The sequence below is a fragment of the Dermacentor andersoni genome, chromosome 8, assembly GCF_023375885.2.
Source record: "Dermacentor andersoni chromosome 8, qqDerAnde1_hic_scaffold, whole genome shotgun sequence".
In the NCBI taxonomy this organism is placed as follows: domain Eukaryota; kingdom Metazoa; phylum Arthropoda; class Arachnida; order Ixodida; family Ixodidae; genus Dermacentor; species Dermacentor andersoni.
In genome coordinates this window covers 67471163-67490673 of record NC_092821.1, presented here as the reverse complement: position 1 = coordinate 67490673, position 19511 = coordinate 67471163, and the positions used below count along the sequence as shown (strand labels likewise).

The 19511-nt window shown below is 48.2% G+C and overlaps 1 protein-coding gene across 8 annotated transcripts in view; it reads left to right on the top strand.

Annotated features, from left to right (window-relative positions):
- The first annotated feature begins 393 nt into the window (after positions 1 to 393).
- The window catches only part of LOC126526739 (uncharacterized), a 59068-nt gene continuing 39950 nt past the window's right edge, over positions 394 to 19511 (top strand). For 3 of the 8 annotated variants that reach the window (XR_011896021.1, XM_072289766.1, XM_072289765.1), the window contains exons 1-3: positions 394 to 491; positions 978 to 1087; positions 5253 to 5394. The gene's annotated coding sequence lies outside the window, so the exon portion shown is untranslated. The other 5 variants (XM_072289769.1, XM_072289768.1, XM_072289767.1 and 2 more) reach the window with 3 other exon arrangements.

Sequence of the window (19511 nt, the reverse complement as noted above, 5' to 3'; positions counted from 1 at the left end):
TTCTCATTTTTTGCTGCTCTTTTATCTTTTTTTTGTTGTACGGCCACGCCTTTTGGGCCACAATGGCGGCGTTGTTATGGTTTTGAGCGCTTACACGTGTTGCTCTGGTAGGTTTCGGGCCGTGGCAAAGGCGCTGAGTGGGCGGGTTTGCGTTAGTCACCGTGTCTTGTTGCGCTGTGTTACCTGCACCGTGCTCTGCCAGATGTTGCGCGAGCGCGCGCGCTCCGCGCGCGACACCACGCGCAGCGCGGCGTGGTTTCGCGAAAGATGTAAACAAGAGAGAAGGGTGGCCCAAAAGGCGGAGCATCGCCATGAGCAACGCCTAATTCCGGCTTCACTTTTGCTTCACAAAGAGTGACGTCAGGGCCTCTCCTTAGTTTCCTTCCTCCGTGCACTAGCCGTACTCTAGTACACGATGTCATGCTGTGTTTACGCATGTGGTGAGCGGGCACAAACTTCCCTGCTGCTGTCGCTTACGGCCACCTCCTTAGGTAAACGAGTGCCTACGTCCGTTGTTTTTTTTGTTCATGTTCTAGCGGCACGCTTGTACACACAAAGAAGAAAAGGAGCGGGTGAAGAGGACTTTGTTTTTGCTGTAGCGGCCTCGCTCCATCCAGTGCTTTAGTGCCGAGCCTTCTAAATAGACGGCCCCCGCCTTGTAACAATATGTCATGCGCGTAACGTTGCATCCGTGGTCGACATTGTAATTACACAGATACGGTATATTACACAGGTAGTCTGTCTGCCTTAATTTTGTCTGCTGTTTTTAGGACATCTATTACGAGCTACCCGGACGAACGCTACTCATTCGAGAGTTTACAGCTAAAAGAACATTTTTCCTTGTTGCGCGAGGAGCACATTTTTTTTTTTTTTCACTTTGCGACAGTTACGCGGTGAAGTGCTCAAGGCACATATCCCTGGATGGTTGTACCATCATTTGTCTAATTTGTTTTACTGTGCTACTGCTGTCGTTACAGCTTCTGCTGATCTTAGTTGTGCCCGTCAAGAAATATAGCCCATCTCTGCACCGTTGACAACAATTAGCTGCAAGTGCTGATTGCTGCTGGTTCGCTCAGTCCAGAATCAGGTATGTACGTCCATTTGCGCAAGGAATTCTGATGCTTCTAATACTTGAGCTGCTCCAGTAAAGGAAGATTGAATTAGGTGTCGTTTGAGTGATGCGTGACACCCGATCACTGTTGTGCTATACAGGTGGCAAGGCATCTTCAGATCTAGGCCAGTAAGGCCGACCAGTTGTCTGTTGGAAGTTCCTGCAAAGCATTAAATGCCAATATAATATTGTCTAGGCCAGAACTCTTATAAACTGTAGTGCCCTTGGCGCCTGATGTCATCACAAAAGAAACAGTAGAAGAATCCAGAAAATTTGTGTAGAGCTGTCCCGTGACAATCATACAGATATAATTATGTTGCGAACTGTGACTGAACATCCACAGCTGTGAGTAATTTCCTTGTGGGAATACTGCTGCTTTTCAGCATATATTGTGTCGGGTGCACTATCACTTGCCAGTTGCATCCTCAGTGTCTGACTCATTGTGATAAGACTGTGTCTATCTGTACAATGCAGTTGCTGCACCACAAGCGATGTCAGTGAGTGGTGGTGAAAGTGTTAGAATAGATTAGGTCTCCTACATAGGAAATGCCAGTCGGCCGAAACAATCGCTTAAGTTGTTTCAGCATCAGAAATAGCTCTGCAAGCCTGCAGGTATGCTTAGATGTCTCGGTGTTTGTCTGAGTTGTGATCGGCAACTGTTCGTATATTGCTCTTACGGTGGTATATTATTGAAACTTTGCCACTTGCTCTGGGCTTTATGTGTAGCAGTGTGGTGTACTCTGCATTTCATTCTGACATGGACGTGTGGCTGCAACGAAATATTTTGAAGTGAATTTCTTTGGCTCTTTCAATCATTATGTTTTTAGTTGGAGGTCTGTAATGGTTGGTGATCGGACTCTGCGAGGAAAACATTCGTTTGCTCTTTCTTGTTCTTTTATTTGCTTGTTCTTTTGTTTGTTCACGCTTTCATTCCTTTAGGCTTCGCTTACATCGATAGTCATCATCTATGGTCCCTGCACATTTTCTTCACATAAGTTCATGCTCTAATTTGCCAGCAATCTTACCAACAAGGGTTTAGGGCTTGCACTCTTGCTTGCTAACATTGCACACCTTTGATAAAGTTTGGTCACACCTCCGTTACTACAGGAACCCATACCTTGAGTTGTACGTCACTGTTCATGACTTACAAGAGGTTTGAGTGTTGTCATTCCCTCTCATGGCCAGATGTGTTAAACATAAATATAATTATGGGGCTGTATGTGTCAACACTACAATCAGATTATGAAGCATGCCATAGTGGCAGACTACGAATTTTGACACCTTTGTGTTCTTTAAAGGGTCGCTGAAACGGTTCAGGACCTGCTGTGGTTGCTTAGTGGCTATGGTGTTGGGCTGCTGCACATGAGGTCATGGGATTGAATCCTGGCTACATTTTGATGGGATCGAAATTCGAGAACTCCCATGTTTCAGGTGCATGTTGAAGAACCCCAGGTGTTCTCCCACTACAGTGTGCCTTGTAATTAGATCGCAGTGTTGGCTTATAAAAACACCGTTAAATTTTTTTTGAGTGGTTCAAAGAAGTTTTGTAGACACATAGGGTACAGTAAACGTTCGTACCACAATTTGTGTGAAGCATCTCATATTAAGAGAGCTACAGACAATTACATGTTACCCTCCTCCATAGCCATGCATTTTCTCCTAAACTCATTTGCCGAGTGATCGGCCTTTAGCTCCACCTTCAGTGGCTTTGCCTCATGATGGGACGTCATATTGTCTACTTCTGGTTGTCTTGGAGCCAGTGTGCGAAGCCTCTATAACCTCTCTACCAGCTGCCTGGCAGTCGGTTCCAAAGGCGAGCTATCGAAGCAGTGTACGTTGTGAGCATCCTGTAGCAGCACCAAGTGTGTCTGATATTTCGGTAACCACGGGTGAGCTGGATGCTTTGATGGGTGGCTGGAGGCCTAAAGCCCCTCCCCATACTACTATTGCTGTAATGAAGGATAGACGTATCTGAGCGACCTGATTAGTCCACATGGTCGAAGCACCTGGTGGTGCAGAGCTGAACCAGCGAAACGAAGAGCTAATCTTGCTGTAACCAAGCCTAAAAAATTTTAAACATTTAGAAAAACATGTTCATGGCTAAGTTCCTACCAAAAATTCACACCGGCAGGAAAATACAATGCACTTGGTTACTGCTATATTAGTTCTGTGGTTGAGCACTCTGCTACCAAGTGGCTGCACCATGCAGGGCGTTCACATTTGCGCTTCCACTCGTCCAATAAAACGCCAGGCCCAGTCCGCTTCTGCTTGGGTTTACATGAAATGTCGCACATACGAGACACTGTTGTGGTATATGGTAATCCTTCAGTGTGACGTGATGGCCGCAAATGCACAGATGCTGGTGCCGATGGTGCTGGTGCAGCCACTTCGCTCACATGTTTGCCTTGCTGAGGAGCATGATATTGCAGCTTGACATGTTGCCAATCGCTACGTTTGCAGCCCATAATGCAAGGGTGAACTGTATTGCTTGCGAAAATACAGATTCAGACCAACACCGACCGCGCAGCTCACATCATAATGGAGCATGTTGTTGTATCGTGTGGTGCCGCAGGCAGGACATGACCAGAGGCTCCAAGCAAGGGGAGCGGAAAGCGTCCCCGTTTATTCAACAGCCGTGTATATATACACCAAGTGGGAGAGGGTGTGTTCCCTCGCCACCATGTGTCATGGGCGATACCGATATCTGTCACGTCACACGTGCCATAGATGCGAAGCCAGCGTTGCACCAGATACGATACAGTTGCAACACAAGCAGACAACATTTATTGTATGCCGGAAGTGCTTAAGTGTAGCCATAAATTGTCCTTGTGCATTCTCTTTCTGGTACTTTCTTTTTTGTAGAAACAAATTAACTTACATTTCAACTATTACAAACAACTATTACAGCTCGCTTTGTGGCACCATGTGGTCACCTCAAGTCACTTGGTCAGGGGAGGCTGAAAACTCAAGAGGAGTGGCGTGCTGTGATTGGTAGTGAAGCACAATTACGCTCAGAATGAGCTACAACACAAAAGCGCATGGCAAAGCGTCGTGTGTTGTAGATTATACGGAGCGCGATAGTAAATATTTAAAACCTTATAATAAATTACACACTTTTTGTCACCCAATTATCACAAGTGCCAACTCCAACAACTCAGCACATTTCTACAAAATCGTGAAAATTGTTTCAGGGTCACTTTAACGTGCACTTATATCTAAATGCAAAAGCGTTTTTGCATTTCACTCTGGTCGAAATGCAGCTGCTGCAGTCGGGATTGAACCTGCGACCTTGACCGTAGCCGCAAAGCTACCGCCATGAGCACAGAAGGGTTGATTTCACATGCTGCTGCTTCTGTTTTGTCGCCTAGACCCTATGGTGACGTAATGAAGCATGGCGTGTACGCACCCCGCGCCAGTTGTTCACTTGGCAAATATGCGTCGTGTTTATATTTCCGAAATAGCAGTAATTTAAAGTATTGTACCTTTAGTTTGCGAGCTAGTGCTGTCGTTTTTGCTTTTCCTTTTTCACTTTTTCCCTCTCCCACCTTCCTCTCCCTCCTCTGTATGGAAACTGAGAGTGAAGAGGGGCAAGGCTGTTATTCACTCGTTTCCCAACTGCGTAGGTTCTACCCATCCTCTGCATTCTGTCTATCTCCCTTCGGAACTAGCGCGTTAATAGAAGAGTAAAAACCGCTGCAGTTTCTGCAATTATTTTTTTGGGGGGGGGTTCACGGATAACTACAGCTGTCAAGAGGCTTATCTGGTGATGACCCAGAGGGTGTTGTGCAAATGCGGCACAATGTAAAAGTTGAAACAAGCCTCTTGCATCACCTTTCCTCTCTACGTCGCTCCTGCCATGTACATGCACACTTTCAGCCACTGCTCGAAGTGGCTTGTAAGGCAGTAGCAGCAGTAAAAAATTCGAAGGAACATGCAAAGAAAGCTTAGCTTTAAGAATCCATATATAACAACATGTTATTATCATAGCACCTTAGTCGCAACTATCAGTTATCTCTTCTGGATGGGGTTTTCAGACTGTGCTTGACATTTGCATTGCCAAGTTCCCTTTAAACGAACAGTGTTAAGACAGGGTGGAAAGGTTGCCTTATTAGACTTCGAATGTGCCACCATTTCCGCGCAGTGCATCTTGCAAAGCCACGGAGAGCATCGTAGCTTCGCGCAAGAGGCGCCAGCTGCATTGCATCTGCACCACTCATAATGGCACTTCATATGGATCCGGAGAGAGAAAGAGAAAGTGAAAGAAAAAGGGCTAGAAGTGAAAGGTGAAGTGGTGCCTCGGCACCTCCCTTTCTGCCATTTCTCTCTCTGGGTGAGTGCGGAAACAATGTGGAAAATTTGCCGTAGAAGCAGCCCAAAGCAGCAGACAGCCCAGTTTGTAAATGATAGTGCTGACAGAGCACAACACCGTGTAGCTTGAGACGAAGCTGCAAATTTGGAAGACTGGAAGAAGTATGAGCTCGCATTCAATGATATTGTTACACAGAAAAATGCAGACGAGAAGCTATATGCAAGTATATTTACAAAATGAATATGCTGCACTTCACCAAAAGGCAACAGCCCGAGCTAGCCTTTAATCATCGTCTTGACACCGCTGGCCTCTTTTGCATTGTAACTACTACCCTACTACCACCACAGTACTATCATAGTACTACCATAGCTCTACCCTCGTCAGTAAAAGTGCCAGCCCGGTGCAACTAAAGGCTTGGCTCAGAAGCACTGTAGTAGGCCTTGAGCCTACTGACATGCACAACATCACTGGATGACCTACTAGAGGGTGATGTTGAGCTGACGGGAGCAATTTCGTAGATCACTGGTGTCACCTGGTGGAGCATGTGGCAGGACCTTGTCTAAATCAGGAAAGAAGCTTCTCTGAAAGTCGAGCATGACGAGAGAGTGACCACAGGAACATGTGCACACCAAGGAAAAACTGTGCGTTACGGTGGCAGGCATTGTACAGTTGCTGCTGAGTGGCTTGCGATGCCGTCAGTCGAACACCGGCAAGTTGGCAAGATTGGTTGGCCAAGGCGATGGCACTGCGCATACTCGCCTGTCGAGGAGGTTCAGAAAGAAATGCCGTATCCAGTCGCAAGGTTGGTTTGTGACCGTACTATAAATAGAGAAATTGTGGCAGCGTCATGCCGAGAATTATAGGCAAATGTAATGTAAGAAAGGGCAATGTCCCAGGCATAGCAGTCCTTAAAAACGTACATGGACAGCATATCTGTGAGGGTACGGTTCAACCACTCCATCAGTCTGTTGGTTTGAGGATGGTGTGAGGTGGTCAGCTTGTGTTCTGTGGAGCAGGAACGCACAATGTCGGTGATAACTGTTGCAGGTGCCGTGGAGTAAGATAATGTTATGCAAGAAAAAGTGCAATGTCAGTGGCCCAACTGGTCAGGAGAGCCCGTGTGATTGGCGCCACCCTTAGTAGGTGGCGTAATCATTTTCAACGGCTACCCATTTGTTTCTAGTGGATGACGTGGTAAAAGGGCTAAGGAGCTCTAATCCAGCATGGAAGAAATATTCTGCAGAGACAGTGATCAGCACGTAGCGCCTGAGGCTCTTTCTGGTGCTGGCAGAAAGCGCAGGCAGCAACGTGTTACCGGATGGAGCGAGTGAGACCGGACCAATAAAAGCGGCAGCGGATGGTGTTGTACCTTAGAGATACCCCAAGGTGTCCTGCAGTAGATTCATCATAGAACTCAAAGAGCAGAGTGTGTTGTAGAAGTTTGGGCATGACAAGAAGATAATGAGACCAGCCATGGGAGCAGTTCCTTCGTTAGAAAATGCCAACCTGGAGGACATACCGGCCAAGAGAGGCATTGTTAGGTGAAGAGTGCAGATGCTCAATGAGTGCTCGAAGTGATAGGTCTCAGTACTGCTCATCGGCGTTGTTAGGGAAGGCAGACACAGAGAAAATGCCATCGGCGGTGCTACAGACAGTGTCGTCAGGCTCGTTGACCGGGTAACGAGACAGGCAATCAGTGTTCTTGTGGAGACAGCCAGATTTGTAAATGACAGAATACGAATATCCTAGTCAGCGTGACGCCCAGTGAGGAAGTCGACCTGTAGGGTCTTTCTGTGAGCACAACCAGCAATGTCCGTGCTGGTGTGTGATGACTTAAAAGGGTCGGCCATATAATAATAGGCGTAGCTTTGCAACTGCCCAAACTAATGCCAGAACTCGAGTTCAATGATGGAATGGTTATGCTTGAAGATTGGGAGGTGTCTGCTGGCGTAAGTGGTAATATGGTCGTTGCTGTGCTGGTGCTGTGCCAGTACTGCACTGATTCCGTGGCTGCTGGCATCGGTATAGACTTAGCTAGGTGCAGAAGGATCACGCCTTTCTCTGTGGGTTCTTGACAATGACCCTGTCATCAATCAGTGGTCTCTTTGTGACGCTCAGGAGAGGGTGACATTGTTATCTTGAAATGAGCTGTCATTTCTGGGTGCTCGAAAAGCTGAAGATCTGGAGCGTGACTGCCTGTTCTATGACTCGGGCAACGCTGATTGAGCTTCCTTGAGTGAACGATGAGACGTGATCAGCGCCCATGATAGCCACATGTCTGCCGGTGAAGCATCTTTTTTCTGAGGGATTGTCAGGCACAACACCCCTGCTACCAGACGGCGCATCAGGACGTTGAGTGTTTCGATGCAGCTCGGCTGGCTTGATGCTTGCATTCCTCCAAGCCATCGGGATGCAGGTTCCGAGAACTAAGATCTTCTGGCCAAAAGCATCTTTATAGGTGGGCTCTGACTTGACTGTATAGATGCAAGATGACAAGCTCCAAGGAGCGACCTTTGTCAGCCCTGCACAATGCCGCAAGCGCCACATGCAGGCCACTTATCGCCAAACTATACAAATTGAAATAATCTGACAACCCCCTATCTGAAGGGAAACCCTGAAACACAAGGTTCACATTAATCTGGACAAGCACCAGGACTCTTTCAACAATGTCTCCGTGCAAATAGACACAAACAGAGTTTATGTAATGAAGCTAAGTAATCATGAATTAAAGCTTCCACAGATCAGGAAGGCGAAGGGAGAACTGGCTTTGATTAATTGATATCTGTAACACTTAGCACACGATAGCTACATGATCATGACATAATGCCAAGTTGCGAAATAAACAAAATGGAAAACCATCTACAAGCCTTATCACTTTCCTAAATTGGCTCAGAAGGCCTGATTTATTCTGCCTTTCATCTAGTTCACTTTTAAATTGTGCTACTGTAAAGCTACGCTCTACCCGAGCAGGAGGCCATATTTATTTCTTTATTTATATTGAGAAGAGGTTTATTGGCGGCTCCTAAGGCAAAAGCGCAGCGACCGGGAACGGCGAGACAGCCCGAAGCACTGTCCAAAAAAGGCGACAGTAATCGACAGCGCGAGCGGAGCCGAGCCGCGCGTTGGCGATGTGTCTGTGCCGCGAGGCGCGTCTTCTTCTTCACAATCTCCCCCCCGGACAAAAAGAGCCATCCTGGCGCCTTAAGAATCAGGAGGCAGAGGGTCGTGGTAGGGCTTCAGACGCGAGACGTGGACAATGTCACGTCCACGCCGGCGCAAGTCGTCAGGTGGTGACAGTGGCTCAACTAGAAAATTCACCGGAGATGTTTGCTCCAAGACTCGGTAAGGCCCTTCGAATTTTGGGACGAGTTTCGAGGAAAGCCCCGGAGTCTGGAAAGGCACAGACAACCACACAAGAACGCCTGGAGCGTAGGTGGTGTTCGGAAGCGTGTCGGTGCGGTTTTCTTTCTGGCGCTGCTGTTGCTCGGCCGTAAAGGAGCGCGCTAGCTGGCGGCATTCTTCGGCCTGTCGGGCGATGTCGGACACAGGTAGACACTCGGAGGCGTCAGAACGGTATGGAAGGAGCGTGTCGATGGTATGCGTAGGCTGGCGGCCATACAGGAGGAAGAAAGGTGAAAATCCCGTAGTGGCCTGGATCGCGGTGTTGTACGCGAACGTGATGAATGGAAGGATGCGGTCCCAGTTACCATGATCAGATGCCACGTACATCGACAGCATGTCACCAAGTGTGCGGTTAAATCGCTCTGTGAGTCCGTTAGTCTGGGGGTGGTATGCCGTGCTTGTCCGATGAATAATGCGGCATTCCGAGAGCAAACTTTTGACGACTTCGGAGAGGAAGGCGCGACCTCGATCACCGAGGAGTTCTCGAGGTGCGCCGTGTCGAAGCACGAAGCGATGTAGAACGAAAAAGGCTACATCCCGTGCCGTAGCACTTGGTAAAGCAGCAGTTTCGGCGTAGCGTGTCAAGTGGTCGACAGCAACTACGATCCACCGATTGCCGTCTGGCGTCATAGGAAGCGGGCCGTATAGGTCGATGCCGACGCGATCGAAGGGTGTGGCAGGGCACGGGAGCGGCTGCAAGGCACCAGACGGGCGTAAAGGCGGCGATTTGCGGCGTTGACAGTCAAGACAGCACCGAACAAACTTTTGTACAAAATTGTACATGCCGCGCCAGTAGTAGCGGTGGCGAATTCGTTCGTACGTCTTGAAGACTCCGGCGTGGCCACACTGTGGATCGTTGTGGAAAGCGGCACATATGTGTGACCTTAAGCTGCGGGGAATCACCAGAAGCCACCGACGGCCTTCAGGAGAGTAATTGCGTCGGTGGAGCAGCTGGTCACGAATGGCAAAATGAACTGCTTGGCGTCGGAGGGTTCGGGATACAGGCATGGTCGATGATCCAGAAAGATAGTCGAAAAGAGAAGCGATCCACGGGTCACGACGTTGTGCGGTGGCAAAGGAGTCCATGTCGAGAGATGAGATGGAGTGTGCGGAAGTTGTTCCGCAGGCCGAGTCTGGAGGTAAAGGTGAACGAGACAGAGCGTCGGCGTCGGAGTGTGTTCGCCCACTGCGGTATACGACGCGAATATCGTACTCCTGGATGCGTAATGCCCAACGGGCCAGGCGGCCAGTGGGATCTTTCAAGTTGGCAAGCCAACAAAGCGCGTGGTGATCTGTGACCAAGTCGAATGGGCGCCCGTACAGGTATGGTCGGAACTTGCCAAGTGCCCATACTAAGGCCAAGCACTCTTTTTCGGTCACGCTGTAATTGGCCTCAGGCTTCGTCAGCGTGCGACTCGCATAGGCGACTACGTATTCGGGGTAGCCTGGCTTTCGTTGGGCGAGGACGGCGCCGAGACCGACCCCGCTGGCATCTGTGTGTACCTCAGTTGCAGCCGACGGGTCGAAATGGCGAAGAATAGGTGGGGAGGTGAGAAGACGACGCAGCGTAGCGAAGGCGGAGTCACATGCAGGGGACCAGGAGGAGAGGGTGGTGTCACCGCGCAGAAGCTGAGTCAATGGCGCCATGATCGATGCGAAATTCCGAACAAAGCGCCGGAAATATGAGCATAGGCCCACAAAGCTCCGAAGTTCTTTGATGGTCTGAGGCTTCGGAAACTCAGCGACTGCTCGAAGTTTTGCAGGATCGGGTAGAACGCCGTGCTTGGACACAACGTGGCCTAAAATGGTGAGCTCTCGCGCGGCGAAGCGGCACTTCTTGAGGTTGAGTTGGAGGCCAGCGTTCGTTAGACAGGTCAAAACAAGTCTGAGGCGGAGCAGGTGAGTCGGAAAATCAGGCGAGAAAACCACGACATCGTCGAGGTAACACAGACATATGGACCACTTGAGGCCACGCAGCGTGTTGTCCATGAGTCGTTCAAAGGTGGCAGGGGCGTTACAAAGCCCGAACGGCATTACGTTAAATTCATATAAGCCGTCAGGCGTAATGAATGCGGTTTTCTGGCGATCGGCTGCAGCCATCGGTACCTGCCAGTACCCCGAACGCAAGTCAAGGGACGAGAAGAATTCTGCTCCCTGAAGACTGTCGAGGGCGTCGTCGATGCGCGGCAAAGGATAGACGTCTTTGCGCGTTACCTTATTTAGCCGACGGTAGTCGACGCAAAAGCGAATAGACCCGTCCTTCTTGCGAACAAGAACGACAGGCGACGCCCAGGGACTGTGCGAAGGTTGAATAACGTCACGGCGCAGCATATCTTCGACTTGGGTGGTAATGACACGACGCTCTTCGGCCGAGACGCGGTAGGGTCGTTGACGTAACGGCTGATGTGAACCGGTGTCAATGTAGTGCTGCACTTCCGACGTGCGGCCCAGGTGAGGTTGTGAAACGTCGAATGAACTTCTAAAGTGGTGCAGGAGATCAAGAAGGTCGGCGCGTTCGGCAGGTGTGAGGGTATCGGCGATGGCACTCGAGAATGCATCCTTGGACGTCTCTTCAAGCGCGGAAATCGAAGACGACTGGCCGGAGTCGACATCAAAAGAGTCTCCGGGGACGTTAACCAAAGACGAAGAGTCGAGGAGTTCCACGATGCCAAGGCATTCACCAACGAGCAATGTAATCGGCGCACAGTGGGGATTGCAGAAGTATATATTGCTACAGCCGCCAGCCATGTCAAGTGTTGCGAAGGGTAGTCGGAGAGATTTACGGCTCATGAAGACGTCGGAAGGTGTGAAGAGGACCGTTGCATCAGTGATGGCATCGCAAGAGACGGGTACGAGAGCGAAGGAGCCAGGTGGAATATCTGTGTCCTCGCGCACGGTAAGTTTAGAAGGGCGGTCACAATCTTCGTGCGACGGTGCGTCACAAGGAAAAAATTCAACTTCGGCGCGTGCGCAGTCGATCACGGCTTTATGACGGGATAAGAAGTCCCATCCGAGGATGACGTCATGCGAGCAGGTGGGAAGAACAATGCACTCGACTATGTAAACAATGCCGTGAATAAGCACACGTACCGTACAGGCTGCGTGCGGAGTGACGTGCTGAGCGCTTGCCGTACGAAGCGACAGTCCAGAAAGCGGCGTGGTCACCTTGCGCAGCGAACGGCACAGTTTGGCGGCTATCACAGAAACGGCTGCGCCGGTATCCACAAGAGCGAATGCAGGAACACCTTCTACACTAATTTCGACCACGTTAGCAGGACAGGCGCGAGGACTTAGACAGTTCGAATGGGGCGCAGTTCTTGCCTCGTGAACTGCGACGTTCAGTTTTCCTGGTCAGGTGGTGCGGGTCGCCGACGCATTGGGGAGAGCGAGCGTCGGCGAGGGGATGGCGAGCGACGCGAAGGAAATTCTGGAAGGTCAGCACGAGCATACGGTTGGTGGGAAGGAGTGGCGTATTGGCGAAAGGGCTGGCTGCCGTACTGGAAGGGCCGAGAGGCGTCGCCGAACGCTTGAGGCCGACGTCGGCAATATCGGGCGACGTGTCCAGGAGTACAGCAAGAATAGCAGATGGGACGATTATCAGGCGTCCTCCAAGGATTAGCTCTCGGTGCGGTCCAAGATGCAGCATGGGCTTCCGGTGGCACCGGTTGGGAATGGGTCGCGAAAGACGCAGGCGGAGGCCTGCGTACTGCCTGCGCGTACGTAAGAGGCGCAGCCACAGGCAGGACTGGCTGCGCATAGGTGCGAGGAGTCGCGACAGGCTGCACTGCCAGAGCAGAGTTGAGATTCGTGGCTGCAGGCGGCTGATGGTGTGCGGAAGGGACAACTTGAGCGACCTCTTCGGAGATGAGAGTGCGGAGCGTGTTTGGAAGACGGGAGGTGGGCTCCTGAGTGAAGGGGACTAAAGAAAGTTGGCGGGCAACTTCCTCACGCACGAAGTCCTTGACCCGTTGAAGTAATGAGCATGGGTCGTACATGCTGTCAAGGCTTGCCACCAAGTCGTCGCTGCCCAGAGCACGCCGAGTCGAAGCGCGTTGCTTGCGTAACTCATCATAACTTTGGCATAGGCTGACGACTTCGGACACAGTGCGCGGATTCCTGGCTAGAAGCATCTGGAAAGCGCCGTCATCGATGCCCTTCAGTATATGGTGAATTCGCTCAGCTTCGGGCATTGCCGCGTTGACTCGTTTACACAGGTCCACGACGTCTTCAATGTAGCTCGTGAATGTTTCTGCCGTCTGCTGTGCTCGGGCGCGCAAGCGTTGTTCAGCGCGCAGTTTGCGAACAGCGGGTCGGCCGAACACTTCTGTAAAGGTTGTCTTGAAGATTGACCATGTGGGTAAGTCACTTTCGTGGTTGTGAAACCAGAGTTGGGCAACACCAGCCAGATAAAAGATGACGTGGGTTAACTTCGCTGGATCATCCCACTTGTTGTGCGCGCTCACCCGTTCATATGACGCCAGCCAGTCTTCTACATCTTCGTCGTCTACACCGCTGAAGATCTTGGGGTCGCGTTGTCGTGCAACGCCGGTGCAAGCGACGGACTGTGGCGTCGGCGCCGTTTGGGATGAGCTGTCGGTCATGGCGGGCGATAGCGTTCTTGATCGCAGCTCCAGGGTTACAAGCGACGGGGTTTGAGTCCCAGCACCTCCACCAATTGAGAAGAGGTTTATTGGCGGCTCCTAAGGCAAAAGCGCAGCGACCGGGAACGGCGAGACAGCCCGAAGCACTGTCCAAAAAAGGCGACAGTAATCGACAGCGCGAGCGGAGCCGAGCCGCGCGTTGGCGATGTGTCTGTGCCGCGAGGCGCGTCTTCTTCTTCACAATATATTTACATGTACCTTACAGGCCTTCGAGAAGGCATAGTGTAAGGGGGGAAATACGGTAACATATTACTACGGAATCGGGAAAGAAATAAACATCAGCATAATGAAAGGAGTACGCACAGAACATGGAAAATTAATACATTAGCAAATACAATATGTAGAGCAATAACAACAAATGTAAACAACAACATAATAGCATCATAACATTGTGAACGTTTTTATATGTTATACAGTAGTAAGTATTGTAAAAAAATTGGGAGCGCTGAAATTCTTTAACGTGTAGAAAAAATGCAAGAAAATTACAAAAGACATGATGTGTTTAGACGGTTGAAACAGCATATTGATCGGTTAGCAGATTGCGAAATGCAGTGTGTTTAGATTGGCATGCAATGGTATCTGCTAGTGCGTTCCATAAACGGACCGCACAGGGCAAAGCTGAAAAATTAAAAGCGTGTGTGTTGCCATAAATTCGGGTGTAGCTGAACTGATTGTTCAGTTGTTGTGACGTCAAGGATGCTTTTTTCAGGTTTGATAAGGTTAGGCCAACTGTGTGAACAAATCTATGAAATAATAACAGAAGGGGAATATCACGGCGAGTAGTTAGTGGTTGCAACGAAAGATCGATATTTATTTGGGTTACACTTGACTGGTTACTATAATTTTTAGAAATGAAACGGCTTGCTCTATTCTGGATGCTCTCCAGGAGTTCGATAAGGTAATTTTGATGAGGAGACCATATACAAGAGGCGTACTCAATTTGTGGCCGTACAATAGTAACGTAAGCTAGTTTTCGTAGTGGTAAAGGTGCACTTCTTAAGTTGCGGCGCAGAAATCCTAATGATCTGGAGGCGTTAGCTGAAATGGAGGTGATGAAAGATTGTGTGTAAGGAGCACTCCTAAGTACTTATATTCTGTGGTGTGGTCAACTATGTTATAATCCAGATGATAAGAAAAGTGAGAGTTAACAGTTTATCGAGAAAAGGAAACTACTTTGCACTTCGACACGTTTAGGGACATGAGCCACGTAGCACACCAATCACTGATATGTGCAAGATCATTTTGGAGGGCCGTGTGGTCAGAGGGACAGTTATGCGAACGGTATACAATGCAGTTGTCAGCAAATTGTACAGAAGATGATATATTGTTAGGTAAGTCGGTAATGTAAATTAAAAGGAGAAGACGCCCAAGTACACTGCCTTGGGGCACACCAGAGGAAGAGTTAGTCAGAGAGGCCAGAGGAAGAGTTAGCAACAACAGTGAACTGTTCGCGATTAGTAAGAAAATTACGAATCCATGATAGGGTTAGTGAGTCGAGTTTAATTGCTGAGAGCTTTGATATCAGGCGACTATGGGCTACACAATCGCATGCTTTCGAGAAATCCAAAAAGATGCAGTCAATTTGTTTATTACTGTTCATATCAAAGTGTAAGTCTGACATGAATTCTAGGTGTTCGGTTTCGCAAGAAAATCCTTTTCGGAAACCATGCTGTTTCGGGTAAAAAAAGTTATTACATTCAAGATGAGAATATATATGGGATGCAATAATGTGTTCCAATATATTGCAGCTAATGCATGTTAATAGTAACATGCTAATGTTAGTAGTAATGTGACATACCTTTGCATAATACAGTGCAGCGTGATTAGAATAAATCGCCAATTCTGACCAATAATAAAAAAACTTCCAACAAATCATGCAAACTATGGAAAGCAAGTTACAATCAAAATTACACTGTGGCCTTTTATCTTCACTGATGCTTTCCTTTCTCGAGTGTTTAGCTATCTGATTTTTCATGGAAGTAATCAAACTAAATAAAGTCTGCCATACCATGAGCAGTAAAGCAGAAGTAAAGAAAGCCATGGGAGCTATGCAAAGGGGGAAGGCAGCTGGGGAGGATCAGGTAACAACAGATTTGTTGAAGGATGGTGGGCAGATGGTTCTAGAGAAACTGGCCACCCTGTATACGCAATGCCTCATGACCTCGAGCATACGGGAATCTTGGAAGAATGCTAACATAATCCTAATCCATAAGAAAGGGGACGCCAAAGACTTGAAAAATATAGACCAATCAGCTTACTGTCAGTTGCCTACAAGCTACTTACTAAGGTAATCGCAAATAGAATCAGGAACACTTTAGACTTCTGTCAAGCAAAGGACCAGGCAGGATTCCGTAAACGCTACTCAACAATAGACCATATTCACACTATCAATCAAGTGATAGAGAAATGTGTGGAATATAACCAACCCTTATATATAGCTTTCATTGATTACGAGAAAGCGTTTGATTCTGTCGAAACCTCAGCAGTCATGGAGGCATTCCAGAATCTGGGTGTAGACGAGCCGTATGTAAAAATACTGAAAGATATCTATAGCGGCTCCACAGCCACCGTAGTCCTCCATAAAAACAGCAACAAAATCCCAATAAAGAAAGGCGTCAGGCAGGGAGATATGATCTCTCCAATGCTATTCACAGTGTGTTTACAGGAGCTATTCAGAGACCTGGATTGGGAAGAATTGGGGATAAAAGTTAATGAAGAATACCTTAGTAACTTGCGATTCGCTGATGATATTGCCTTGCTTAGTAACTCAGGGGACCAATTGCAATGCATGCTCACTGACGTGGAGAGGCAAAGCAGAAGAGTGGGTCTAAAAATTAATCTGCAGAAAACTAAAGTAATGTTTAACAGTCTCGGAAGAGAACAGCAGTTTACAATAGGTAGCGAGGCACTGGAAGTGGTAAGGGAATACATCTACTTAGGGCAGGTAGTGACCGCGGATCCTGATCATGAAACTGAAATAATCAGAAGAATAAGAATGGGCTGGAGTGCGTTTGGCAGGCATTCTCAGATCATGAACAGCAGGTTGCGTACTCATCTATGGGGCAGAAGTCTGGAGGCTTACGAAAAGGGTTCTACTTAAATTGAGGACAACGCAACGAACTATGGAAAGAAGAATGATGGGTGTAACGTTAAGGGTTAAGAAAAGAGGAGATTGGGTGAGGGAACAAATGCGAGTTAATGACATCTTAGATGAAATCAAGAAAAAGAAATGGGCATGGGCAGAACATGTAATGAGGAGGGAAGATAACCGATGGTCATTAAGGGTTACGGACTGGATATCAAGGGAAGGGAAGCATAGCAGGGGGCGGCAGAAAGTTAGGTGGGCGGATAAGGTTAAGAAGTTTGCAGGGACGTCATGGCCACAATTAGTACATGACCGGGGTTGTTGGAGGAGTATGGGAGAGGCCTTTGCCCTGCAGTGGGCGTAACCAGGCTGCTGCTGCTGTTGCCGCTGCTTCTGCTGATGATGATACTATGAGCACAAACAAAGAATGTCCTCTTTTTGACAAAAGCTCCTAAAATGTTCAAAATTTAATATCGTCGAAGAAATTAAAGTTCATGAATGCAATCTGCAAAATGTGCCTCCAAAAACATTCCTGCATGTTATGACTCGTTATGAACTCCCGCAGAACCATAACTGATCCACTTGCGCAGCTTGGATGTGACCTTCCAAACTGTATGAATTAGAAGAAAGGGGGTTAACTGACGGGCCTGATTATTATTAAATATATCATGAGAAGCCAACAGAGACACCAAGGAAAACATAGGGTAAATTACTTGTACTTATTAATTGAAATAAAGAAATTATAAATTAATGGCAATGAAAGTGGATGAAAAAACAACCGGCCACAGGCTTATGCATGCGATTCTCTAACCAATTGAGCTACTGTGGCATGGTTTCCCCATCCACTTTCTTGCGTATTTATGTGTTACTACGAGAACTAACCTTGGGAGTGTTAGCCAGCGTCACCACTCTCAAGCCTTGTTGGCGGATGTTCCAAACTTTTTGCAACACTAACCCTGTTTGCTTTACTATTCTACATGTTTTGTGACATAAACTTTCCGTTTGTGATTGGGGATCTAACGTGAGTAGAAAATTCTAACAACCTAACAATATTTTGTGTTGTTCCTTACGCTTCTTAAGCATTGATATTGCAACTAAGCTAAATACAGCACGAATCAAAAGAACAAAACAATTTGCAACATGTCTGTTTGATTTCATATTTCAGACGAGCTCGAGAGGGTCGTGCATTTCGCGGCTTTTGCAAAGCACTGTCTTGGAAGAAGGCAAAAGCCTCTAATTTGCCTGATCCACCTCGTAGCTACAACTTTAAGACAACAGCCTCCAAGTACTGAGAGAAGATTACGTTTACAGATCCACACACGCACTGTTCCCTTAGGTGCTAGGCAGCTGCCTTTCTTTGCCCCTGTGAGTGACCGGCCCTAGTAGCAGCCTACAGGACGCTTCGCTTTGTTCCTCTGCTTACGACAAGACATCTGCAGTGCGGTTAGGTGACGGTTACTACGCCTGAATCTTCATGAAGCTCTCCTTCTTGCGATGTGCATCATGCTGATCTCCGCAAATGCCTAAGCTTGGGATTTATCGTCCTTCGCCTTTTTCACAGTCTCCGGCTGGATCCTGACTGTCGTGCATTTGTGTCTGTTGCCTTGTCGCTTCACATGTTTGGTTCCATACTCCTTACCCCATCTGCCTTTCTCATCTTGGGTCTATCCCTTTGCCTCACCATCTGCTCTGACGTATGCAAACAGCCATAGTCAACTTTTCCTGGCAGGCTGGCCGAACTTGCTGCCTCCGTACACACTTGGCCTAATGAGCCCTCCGTTTCTTGCGCAGAAAAACCGCCGCTGTCTACTTACTGCCTTCCCCTCGCTTCCGGCTACCAGCAAGTTTGACTCATCACTGCGCTCAACTATCTCAGGAATCATTCCATGGTCCTCTGACTGTTGCGCAATAGGGAATACAGTACGCCCATCAGTCTCTGAGTTTCCTTCCATGTTTTTGCCCTGAAAGATCCCATATTGGGGAAGGGTTCTCGTTATGTCAGCGTTTGCTCCGACCTATTCGATTATCAATAGGTTACTTGCTCTGGCAGGCTGGCCAATATTGCCGCCTCCATACACGCCTGGCTGTTCAGTGAAAGCTGTCCCATATATGGCTGCATGTTCTTGTCGGAGTCCTGAGCTATGACAAATACCACCCGCTTCTCACAGCTCCTAGCTATGTGGTCTTTTCCTCTGTAGTTGTAATACACAACTCTCTTCCGCGCCTCGAACGTGTGTACACCATCAGCGGGGGCATCTTCGTTTCTTGTGCTACTTTAGGTGCGTTACCCTCTTTCTCTTTATGTGTGCTGGGGGAATTTGAAGTCTCCGGTTTAAAATGCCTACAGAAATACTTGTTACCCTTTGGCTTCCGGGAGCCATATCCTGCTTTGTCGCTTGTTTCTGATTGTCACGACTTACTTCGGAAACTTCAGAGCGTGCGGTAATGCTTGGCGAGTTCTGCTGCTCTCTCTTATTGCCCTTTGAAGTCTGTTTGAAATGCTAGACCAAAGGGTTTAAAGAAATCCTTCTTAGCCCTATCGTAGTTTTGCACTTTGTCCTCAGACAAGCAGTTCATGAAACAGCGATACTGAACAGGATTAGTGTTGGTAATCTCTTGGTCCACAAGTCCCGGCTGACACCCTTTCTCAGTAAAACTTCATTTGGGCCTAGTTGGTGCATAATTCTGAACTTAAACTTACAGCGCAAACACCCAAGACAGACCACAACAGGAATATATGACACTCTTTCAAAACCGGCAAGGAAATTAACTATATCCTTCTCTACCATGAAAGTGTGGAGCTGGAATCGCACTATTTACCATCTAAGTATCTGACTTTTCTGCTCAAGCTCTTCCATTCCAAGAACATGCCATTGTGCTGCCCCCTGCACATACCTCTGGTGTGTTTCTGCTTCATGTTTGCATCATTTTGCCTCTTCATGC